The sequence below is a fragment of the Carassius auratus genome, unplaced genomic scaffold, assembly GCF_003368295.1.
Source record: "Carassius auratus strain Wakin unplaced genomic scaffold, ASM336829v1 scaf_tig00214933, whole genome shotgun sequence".
NCBI lineage: Eukaryota > Metazoa > Chordata > Actinopteri > Cypriniformes > Cyprinidae > Carassius > Carassius auratus.
This window is the reverse complement of record NW_020527866.1, coordinates 37,140-46,530: the sequence shown is the minus strand read 5'-3', so window position 1 is coordinate 46,530 and position 9,391 is coordinate 37,140. Positions and strand designations below refer to the sequence as shown.

At 37.2% G+C, this 9,391-nt stretch overlaps 2 pseudogenes; both read left to right on the top strand.

The window, feature by feature from the left end:
• Positions 1-586: 586 nt before the first annotated feature.
• On the top strand, positions 587-1,537 carry LOC113093269 (olfactory receptor 51E2-like; annotated as a pseudogene).
• Positions 1,538-5,158: 3,621 nt separating this feature from the next.
• LOC113093268 (olfactory receptor 52E4-like) lies at positions 5,159-7,423 on the top strand (annotated as a pseudogene).
• The last annotated feature ends 1,968 nt before the right edge of the window (positions 7,424-9,391 follow it).

Below are 9,391 nucleotides of genomic sequence, written 5' to 3'. Positions count from 1 at the left end.
TAAATATAAATATAAACAATATATCTAACAAATAGCTTTGTGTATGATTGGTCCAAATGCTGGAGTTACAAATTCAAATTTTGAGACAACACTAATGGCAAGGACTGTTACTGTCAAGAAACCGAACTGTTCATAAGGTAATTATGAATTAACGAGACAGAAGAAACTTCAAACAACACTTCAATTCATGGGAGGTGCCTTTAGTCTTTATTAGTCTTGATAAATGGTGACTGTGTATAGCATTTTTAGAAGGACACACAGAGAGAAAGGCATTTCTTGTTTGTGAATTAATATGATTTTTTATTGTGAATCTTCTCCATCAAACTCAAAATAATGCAATTTTCATAGATCATGCTCATTATATCAGAATATTTTCCATGGAGGTAATATATGTGAATGATAGATTATCAATATAATTTGTGAAGAATTTTATAAAAACAGCAATTGTTCCAGATTTTGAAATGTAAACTTTTACGTTTTATTTTGCGCTGACAGTGAAATGCTTGTGTACTTGTCATTGCTTTTAAAAAAAATTTTTATATTTCAGTGAATTTGCATCAAGGAACTCCAAAGTCATTCTAGAGTCATGACTCGCACAAAATGTCACTGTCTTACTGAATTCTACCTTCTGGGATTTCCAGGACTGCATCCACAGAATTATGGAGCTGTGGGAACCCTTTTGTTCTTTGTCTACTTGACACTAGCAGGAGGAAATCTCTTTATCATTTCATTTATTGCTCATGAAAGAAGCCTTCAGAAACCCACCTATTTAATCTTCTGTAATCTTGCAGTGTCTGATCTTGCTTTTGGAACTGTCACGCTGCCTAAAGCCATTGCAAAATACTTTTTCAATAGCAGTGAGATACCATTTTAAAGCTGCTTTGTGCAGATGTTTTTTGTTCACTGCTTAGGGTCTATTAACTCTTTCCTAATGCTGTTAATGGCCATTGATCGGTTTGTTGCAGTGTGTAACCCACTGAGATACTGTGTCCTTATTACAAATAAGACTATTTTATTGGCATGTGCAGTGATTTGGATCATCTGTATTTCATGGCTGACATTCATTGTTTATCATGCCTTCAATGAGCCCTACTGTGATTCTAATGTAATAACCCAAAATTACTGTGACCACAATTTGATAATTAAACTGTCCTGTGGAGATGTAAGGCACAAAATGTTTGTTTCATTTTCAGGTGCTATGTTTGTTCTTTTAGGCCCTTTGATTTTTATTGTATTTTCATTTATTGCTATTATCACGTCTGTTTTCAAAATCACAGATGTTCAGGCCCGTTATAAAACATTCTCAACTTGCACTCCTCAACTACTCATCATTTGTCTTTACTATGTGCCCAGATGTGTTGTTTATGTGCATGATGTGACAATAGCGATATCACCTGGCATTCGTGTTATGTTAATAATGTGGTACAGTCTTCTCCCACCTGTCGTCAATCCAATGATTTACTGCTTTAGAACCAAAGACATCAAAGATGCATTGAAGAGAAAAATTAGAGATAGGAAAGTGAACATGCAGATATGATGCACTAATTTTTTTTTAAATTGCTTTAATACAATAGAGTCCATTGTTTACACTTTGCCCTGTTTATCTATTTATATAAACTGTAATTCTTGCTTTTCTTAAACATAATGAGAATCAAAGACATGTTTGTGAAATAGTGAATATTTTCCATGGTGTACAATTTTTTTTTCAGTAAATATATTTTATTGCCCTCTTTTTATTTTATTTTATTTTATTTTATTTATTTATTGCATATAAGTTGTAGATAGTACCGGGTAATTCTCACCCCTGCAATTTAATTAATTAATTTTTTAAATGTATTTGTTCATTGGATGCCGGGTGAATATTTCTGGCAGTGTTCTCTCTGATTTGTTACTTTGATTTGAGTGAACTAACATTCATCATCTCTTAGGCGCGTCTGCTATGAGCTTCAAATCTCTTGTCGATCTTGTGAATTTTCGTTCATTCATTCACTTTGCTATTAGGCCGCCTGGAATAAAATGCATCCCAGAAAAAAGCAGTGGACGATTACATCCTTTTTTCAAACACACACTGTAAGTATGTTAGCCTACAGTATGTTGCGATGACTCGAATCACAAGATAAAGTTTTCATGTTACCTACTGTAACGTCAAAAGACATCAGAACCCGTTGTGTGGACCTCGTCACGTCACGCAGGATTGAGTGGGTTGAATGCTCTCCTACCTGTCGCTTTGGATAAAAGCGTCTGCTGAATGAGACGTCACAAATGACTGGTTTCTGCTGTCTTTTGTTGGCCTACGTGCTGCTCGCGGAGTAGAATTATACTTTCACAATAAATCAGATTTGTTTTGCACCGTTATCTTAAAATACTTCATCCAAATGTTATTCTTTTAATAAATTACTGCTACTTTATGTCCTAACTGGTCTGTAGGGAAGGCAGGCTGTGACGTCACTGACAGAGAGAGGTGACAGTTGCTCAACCTCTCCAGAATTTGTACAGGTGAGATTTGTATAAAAATAAATATTAAAAAATCCCGGTTAACTTATTTAAGGCAGTGTTTTCTTAATTGGAAACTGCTTGGCCAATAATTTTAAAGGAATTACACATCAATTCTATTTCTGTAATTCCCAATCACCAATTTATTTTATAAGTAGCTCCTTATAATATCACGATCTGTGTCAAGCCACTGAACAAGAGTGCAAAGCAGCAATTTATAATCGACAAGCTTAAACACTTTAAAGTTTCCAGCATTAAAGGCATTATTATTAATTGGAAGTGCAGAAGACTTCATATTTCTAGGGTCAAGCCTCAGTTATAAATACCGGACCTGTGTAATATCGCTAGAAAAAGATTAAAATTTATCACTAATTTAAATCGTTTTCAAACTGTTTATATGTATATGTTTCTATGTATACAAGGGCTGTAGTGTTCCAATAGTATTCATCACTTGTATTGTTAGACTATTTATGAGTTCTAAATGTATCTCATGAACAAACTTGTGAAGTTATTTAACTATGGAAATGGTAAATGAGGTCAATAAATGAGTGATCCCTGACCCCTAATGCTATTTATATCTGTTGTTTTTAGGATGTTTGTGAGGAAGTGTCAGTCATATGTGAGAAGGGAGGGAATAAGAGGAAAGAGAGAGGGAGATGAGGGAAAAAGTGAGAAGCATGTGAGAACCGAAGAGAAGAGAGAAACTGATTTGATAAACAGGGAAGAATATGGCAGACCCTGATCAACATTTCTCAGCACACAAAACAAACCACCTCCATCCCAAATTATCATAAAGGGTTTTAATTGTAGTAAACCTCTTAAAACACAAATATCTTCCCTTACGAAAAATACATAACAATCATTTACCTCATCTGGTTTCAAGAATCTTCAAGAAAGAAAGCTTTTTAGAGAGAAAAAAAAATTGCTCAACAATTTGTGGCCTGCAAGGAAAGACGAAAAATTCTGTTTGGAAGTTTTGATTAAAAATATCACTTCAATCTTGATAATATAAAAAACTTGTAAATACATTGATAGGTTTTGTTTTGCCAATTGGTATTCTATTTAGAATTTATTATTATGAACATCAGCTTTGGGTCACATCACCATACAGCTGAATATACGCTGCACCCATCTGAATATTTGGGTTGAACTGTTCAGTGTTGTAAAAACAACTTAACCACTGATTTATGGTTGTGTCCCTTTTTTGGAAGGCCAAATAAAGTAGTTTCACTTTCACAATGAAACACACACAATCACACCCAGCAGGCTTGAGTGAGGAATGGACGGTATTCTGATAATCTGTTAACGTCAGATTTTGCTACCTCCCCTTAAAACAGATGGTAGCATAATTCAAATGTGAAAATTGCTACTTATCAGATATTTTTTTTCCAGCATGATTTTAATAAGGTGAGAGGCTTTATTAACATGTACACCTTCCCCGGCCCTACATTTTCCATTAAAGTAGGAATACAGTTTTGATAGGTAGCATTATATGTCAGAACACCGATATATTCGATGAAGGAGCAGCCGGTGGAGAAAGTGGAGAAGTGGTTGTACTTGGCCTTGGAAGGATCAAAGGATGCAAATACTGAATTGGGACACAAGTATTGTGTTACTGAGACATAACGCAGAATGTCAAATGATATTCAACCTCTAGATAGGGAGGAAATAATGATCATGTGATATGAGTGAAGTATATGCAGCCAATCATCTTCATAACAGAAATCTTGAATGTGATATCACAGGAAGATTTCACAGAGGGAGCTCTGGAAACCAGTAATGGCCATCAGATGACATAATTTAGTGGAAAATAAATACCATTAATGATTCTGACTTCTAAATATGATGTAATCATATAAACATAGCTTGACATTCACAAAGAGGCGTACATGTGGAGTCTAAATTTTGGAGAGAAAGACACAATTAGGCCTACTAGTTTTGTGGGGTGTAATGGAAAAGTAATAGTGTATTGATCACTCCCTGATAGTAGTAAAAAGTTATTGAAGTAATAATAATTTTTTAAAGAGTAGTGCATTTTAAATTATATTTTGACTAATGAGCCCAACACTGGTTGTTACATAGGGTTATGCATATTTGAATTGTCCACTCAGTGGATCTCAGCCATTTCCACCCAAGAAGCCCAATGCATAGACAAGCTTGTAAGCTGTACTGCAGTTGCTAGTGTCACATTATAGACGTAACATTAACTATATCTGTGAGTTACTGAGAACAGAAAGGGCAACTCTGAGGCCTGTTTGCAGACTGGTGAAATAAAAAATTATATCAAACTAAAGCAGTGGCCAGATCATTAACTTCAGCATAGTATTACATCATTGTTGTCTGAAATCTCTCAAGAGAAGAATTAGAAGATATATTTGGATACAATGACGCAAATGTCCAATGATCTTTGTAACAAGAAAACAAGGACAAGCAATTACAGCTGAGTAATATTCAAAGCAGCTCACAGGTGTTTAGTCCTTTAGACCTAGATAGTCATTGTGTGCTCTCGCTCTAAAACTTCATGTATACAGGTTTGTGATTGAAATATTATTCAGAAACTTTATAAAAAAGGTATACTTGCAGCATTTGAAAATAGTTGATAGAAAAGTAAGATGACAATTTTGTGAATTCCCTAAATTTTGTTTGTCTTGATGGTGATTTCTATTTTCAAATCATCAAGCACAAAGCTGCTATGAGTTTTTTAAATGCAAGTTTTGCCCAGAATATGTCTATTGTTCGTCCAGAATATTTTTTCATCACTGGACTTGAAGGTATACCATACAGGAATTATTACTATATATTTTTGTGTGTCACATATTTTATTGCTGTTATTGGGAACTCTGCAGTCCTCCTCATTATTGCTCTGGAACGAAGTTTGCACAGTCCAAAATACATTAGTGTGTTTAACTTGGCCTTGGCTGACCTTGGTGAAACTAATGCATGGATTCCTAACACAATGAAGATTTTTTTTTCTGACTCACAGTATATGTCCTACAATGCTTGGTTGGCTAACATGTTTTTTTGTGAACCTCTTTGTTACCCTGCAAAGTGCCACTCTTGTTGTTCTGGCATTTGATCGCTATATTGCAATTTGTTTGCCATTAAGGTATCATGCCATAGTGAATAATACTTTCATGTCTTTAGTGTTTGTAATAATATGGGCATTTAACACTTCTCTGGTGGCCCTGGCAGCGTCTTTGATGACACAACTTTCATTCTGTAAATCTAATGTGGTAGAGAGTTATTATTGTATGTGGCGAGTGGGGCGGGGCCGAGAGGCGTGGGAACGAGGAGTGAGGCCAGGTGTAGTGATTGGAGATGAGCTGCACCTGCGCCCCATGGTGCACCGCTGGTATCGAGTCCCACGTAGGATATAAAACTGGAGCGACGACCGTGAAGGACGAGAGAGGACCAGGCCTGGGACATTATTTTATGTGTTTGCTTTTTATTTTTGCGCACCAGTCGTCCGTGAGGGGCTGGTGCGCCGTTTGTATTTATTTTTGAATTATTAAAGTGTTTTGATTGTGCGCCGGTTCCCGCCTCCTTCTTCCCGATGAGTATGGAGATTTTATCGTTACATTGTGATTATGGAGCAGTGTTGGGGATGGCATGGAACGACAACAGCATTAATATGTTCTTAACAAACCTCATCGTATTTTTGTTCCTTGTATCACCATTGTTCATTATAGTCCTGTCATATATGGGCATTGTTTTTGCCTTAAGTAAAATTACAACTTGGGAAGCACGTTTAAAAGCATTAAAGACATGCGTATCTCACCTTTTGCTGGTCGTCTCTTTCTTTCTTCCTGTCATATGCATTTTTATTGCTTCATTAGTTACTTCTCTCACCCCCAATGCCAGAGTCATCAGTGGATCTCTTTCATTGTCTCTTCCACCAATGTTAAATCCCATTATTTATGTTTTAAATACAGCTGAAATCAGAGTCTTAATTCAAAAACTGCTTAAAAACAGAATTTCGCCAATTAGAAAGAACTTTTTTAAAACGACGTTAATGATTGTTTGTGTTCTTCATTATTCTGAATTAAATTACCTATTTGAAAAATGAAATATATTTTTTCATAAATGTTTTAAGATTCATTATGTGGAAATTAAATGTGTAGAAATAGTTAAATTCACTCTACTACACCCGAACATGTGGGCGTTTGAGACGTGATGTGTGTTGGGGAAAAGCAGCAATATGCAGTTTGTACTGTGTTCTTAATTACGGACCCCAAGACAAAACAACAAAATGGACTGTAAATTGTACAAGCTATTTTTTATTTTTTCTGAGCGGTATGTATTACACTGAAATGTTTCTTGTAACCCTAAGGTTTCATCCACCCAAATGCTGTTAAATATCATTCATGTTCATATCATGTTTATATCATTCATATAATACAAACCAAGGATCCATTTTCTCGAGTATGTCTGAAATCTGCTTAGGTCAGAGAGTAATGCTCATATGATGTGATCAATAAGGGTTCGAGTCCACTTTTGGCTGAACTTGCTCTTCTTACCATTCTCATTGCATATTACATCGTAAAACTGGAAATGAATTGCCTAACAAGTGTTTAATAATAATGTTTTAAATATGTAGGTTTGGAGGTGGGTAGGCTGTTGTCAAAGTCATGGACTTGTAGATGTGTTTTTGTTCCCACGTGTTCTATGACTTAGTTTCCTGTCTTTATGTGATTATACACTTTTCTTCTATACCTTTGCCTTTATTGAGTGGGTGCTGGTGTGCTGTGAATTGCCGCTGACAGTGGACATCACGGATGACAACACCAGCCCAACTTCTAAACCACAGCCCAACCAATCTCCACCCCAATGTGTGGAGCTACAGCCAGAACCCACCACAGACGGACAGCCAGCAACTGCTGTGACTGACGAGCCATCGCTGAAAGGAGTGACAGAGCTGTGGATCACGTGACGTATGATCAGGTGCATGAGCCGGCAACGAAGTCTGCTCCTGAAAGTATCACAGTAGAGCCTGAATGTGTGGAGGGAAGCACTGTCGTATCAATGAAGGTGAGCTGAGGCTAGACTTGGAAAAGGACTTGGTAGACTTTTATTCTGTCTTCCGTCATCATCTGCCTGTCCTGTTATGGCCATAAAAAACAATTATTGAACTCCCTGTCTGTCCTGAACTGTCAGCCTGTCTTGAATTACCAGTCTGTCCTGTTATGACAATGGAGGTCCGTCAACCCAGCGACACCACCATGACTTCTAGCTCCCTTATCTCCACCGTGGCCCGTCAGTCCACCAGCTCCACTGGGCTCCCTCTTCTCTCCTGCTCCACAGCGGCCTTCCGGATCCCCGTCTCCACCTTGGTCACCAGAGCCATCTGCTCCTCCTTGGCTCGACGGCTCTCTGTCTCCACCTCGGGCTCCACCACTACCTGCTCAGCTGCCGCCGGTTGCCCCCCCTGGAGTTGTCAGTCCTTCCTCCAGCATTGCTCCTACCTCCGTCTGCTCCACCATGGCTGCAGCCTGGGTCCCACCTGGCTCCTCTTGCTCCAAGTCCCTCATGTCTCCATCTTGGCTCCTCCATCCATGGTCTCCACTCTGAACTCCGTTCTTCATCCTCCTCTTAGGGATCCATCTTCTGCTTCCACCTGTATTGTCAGCCTGCCTTTCTACCATCCCATTGCCATCCCTTGTCACCCCTCTCCTTTGTGCTCCTCCTAAGACCCCCTCCGTACCACCCTTTGTTTTGTGTTTTGCGAGGTTGTGGCATCCGGTAGGGGGGCAATGTTACAGGCATGGATTTGCAGTTGTGTTTTTGTTCCCACGTGTTCTCTGTCCTAGTTTTCCTTCTGTATCTGATTATGTCATTTGGTTCAGGTGTGACTTGTAATTACCATCATTTGCTCCACTACTTATGGCTGATTTATAATTCTGCGTCGGACCTATGCCATAGCTACAGCATAGCCTGAAGTGCACCTCTCCAAACACTGGGCTGTGTGACTTCCCCCAACTGTGCTAAATTATTAAATGATTGAACAATCTGTGGTATAATTGACCTAGAGACTTCCAAATAATTCCAGGGGAGATTTGAACAAATCATTTTCAGGGAGATTATTCAAATAAGTGTTAGAACTGTGAATCACTGTCATGAGGCCTACGGTTTATTAGTTTCTTTCATTATCCTGTTTTCAAACGATAAGTTCTTACCTCTAAGCGTGATCTACAGATTACAAAAACGCATGCAACTCAAGATAAAAAATAAATAAAAATTAAATAAAAAAGCTAACCAGTTTTAATACACGGAATACCAGGTGTCTACCTATTGTCGTTTATATTTTATAGTTTTAACAAAACATTATTTCAATCTGTATACATTTTTAATCAAGCATTTGTATAATTGAAATCAAACGTGTTGCCAAGCTCATAAACAAAAACAAACAATATATACAGTATATACTTTTTAGTTATACAGAAATTGTCCATAAATGTTATACTTCACACTTAATATTTTGTTAATTGCATTTAATTGATTATATTTTGAATAAAACATCTGCAAAGATTTGTAAAAGCCACCTTTGTTATTAAAATAACATTCAATCTCAGTGTATTAAACGCAGTAGAAAATATGTTAGTTCATCTCTTTGGTCACTAGTTAGTAGCCTATAAGAAACGCAAGAAGTATATGGTCTGAGTGTCACCGACCAACCACAAAATTCCCCGCCTTATTAAGAGTGAAAAAATGTGCCTTAAATATCTTCGACTTTGACATATTTTTGGAGAGCGTAAAAAGACATACAGTGTATTGTAATAAATCATTTTACAGGTATAGAGATCAAATCAGATGCTTTTCCAGTTCACTCGAAAAGTTGATTAGATTATAATGTGACAATTCTTCTTCCTTATTGTGTAAAAAAAAGAAGTTACAATTCTGT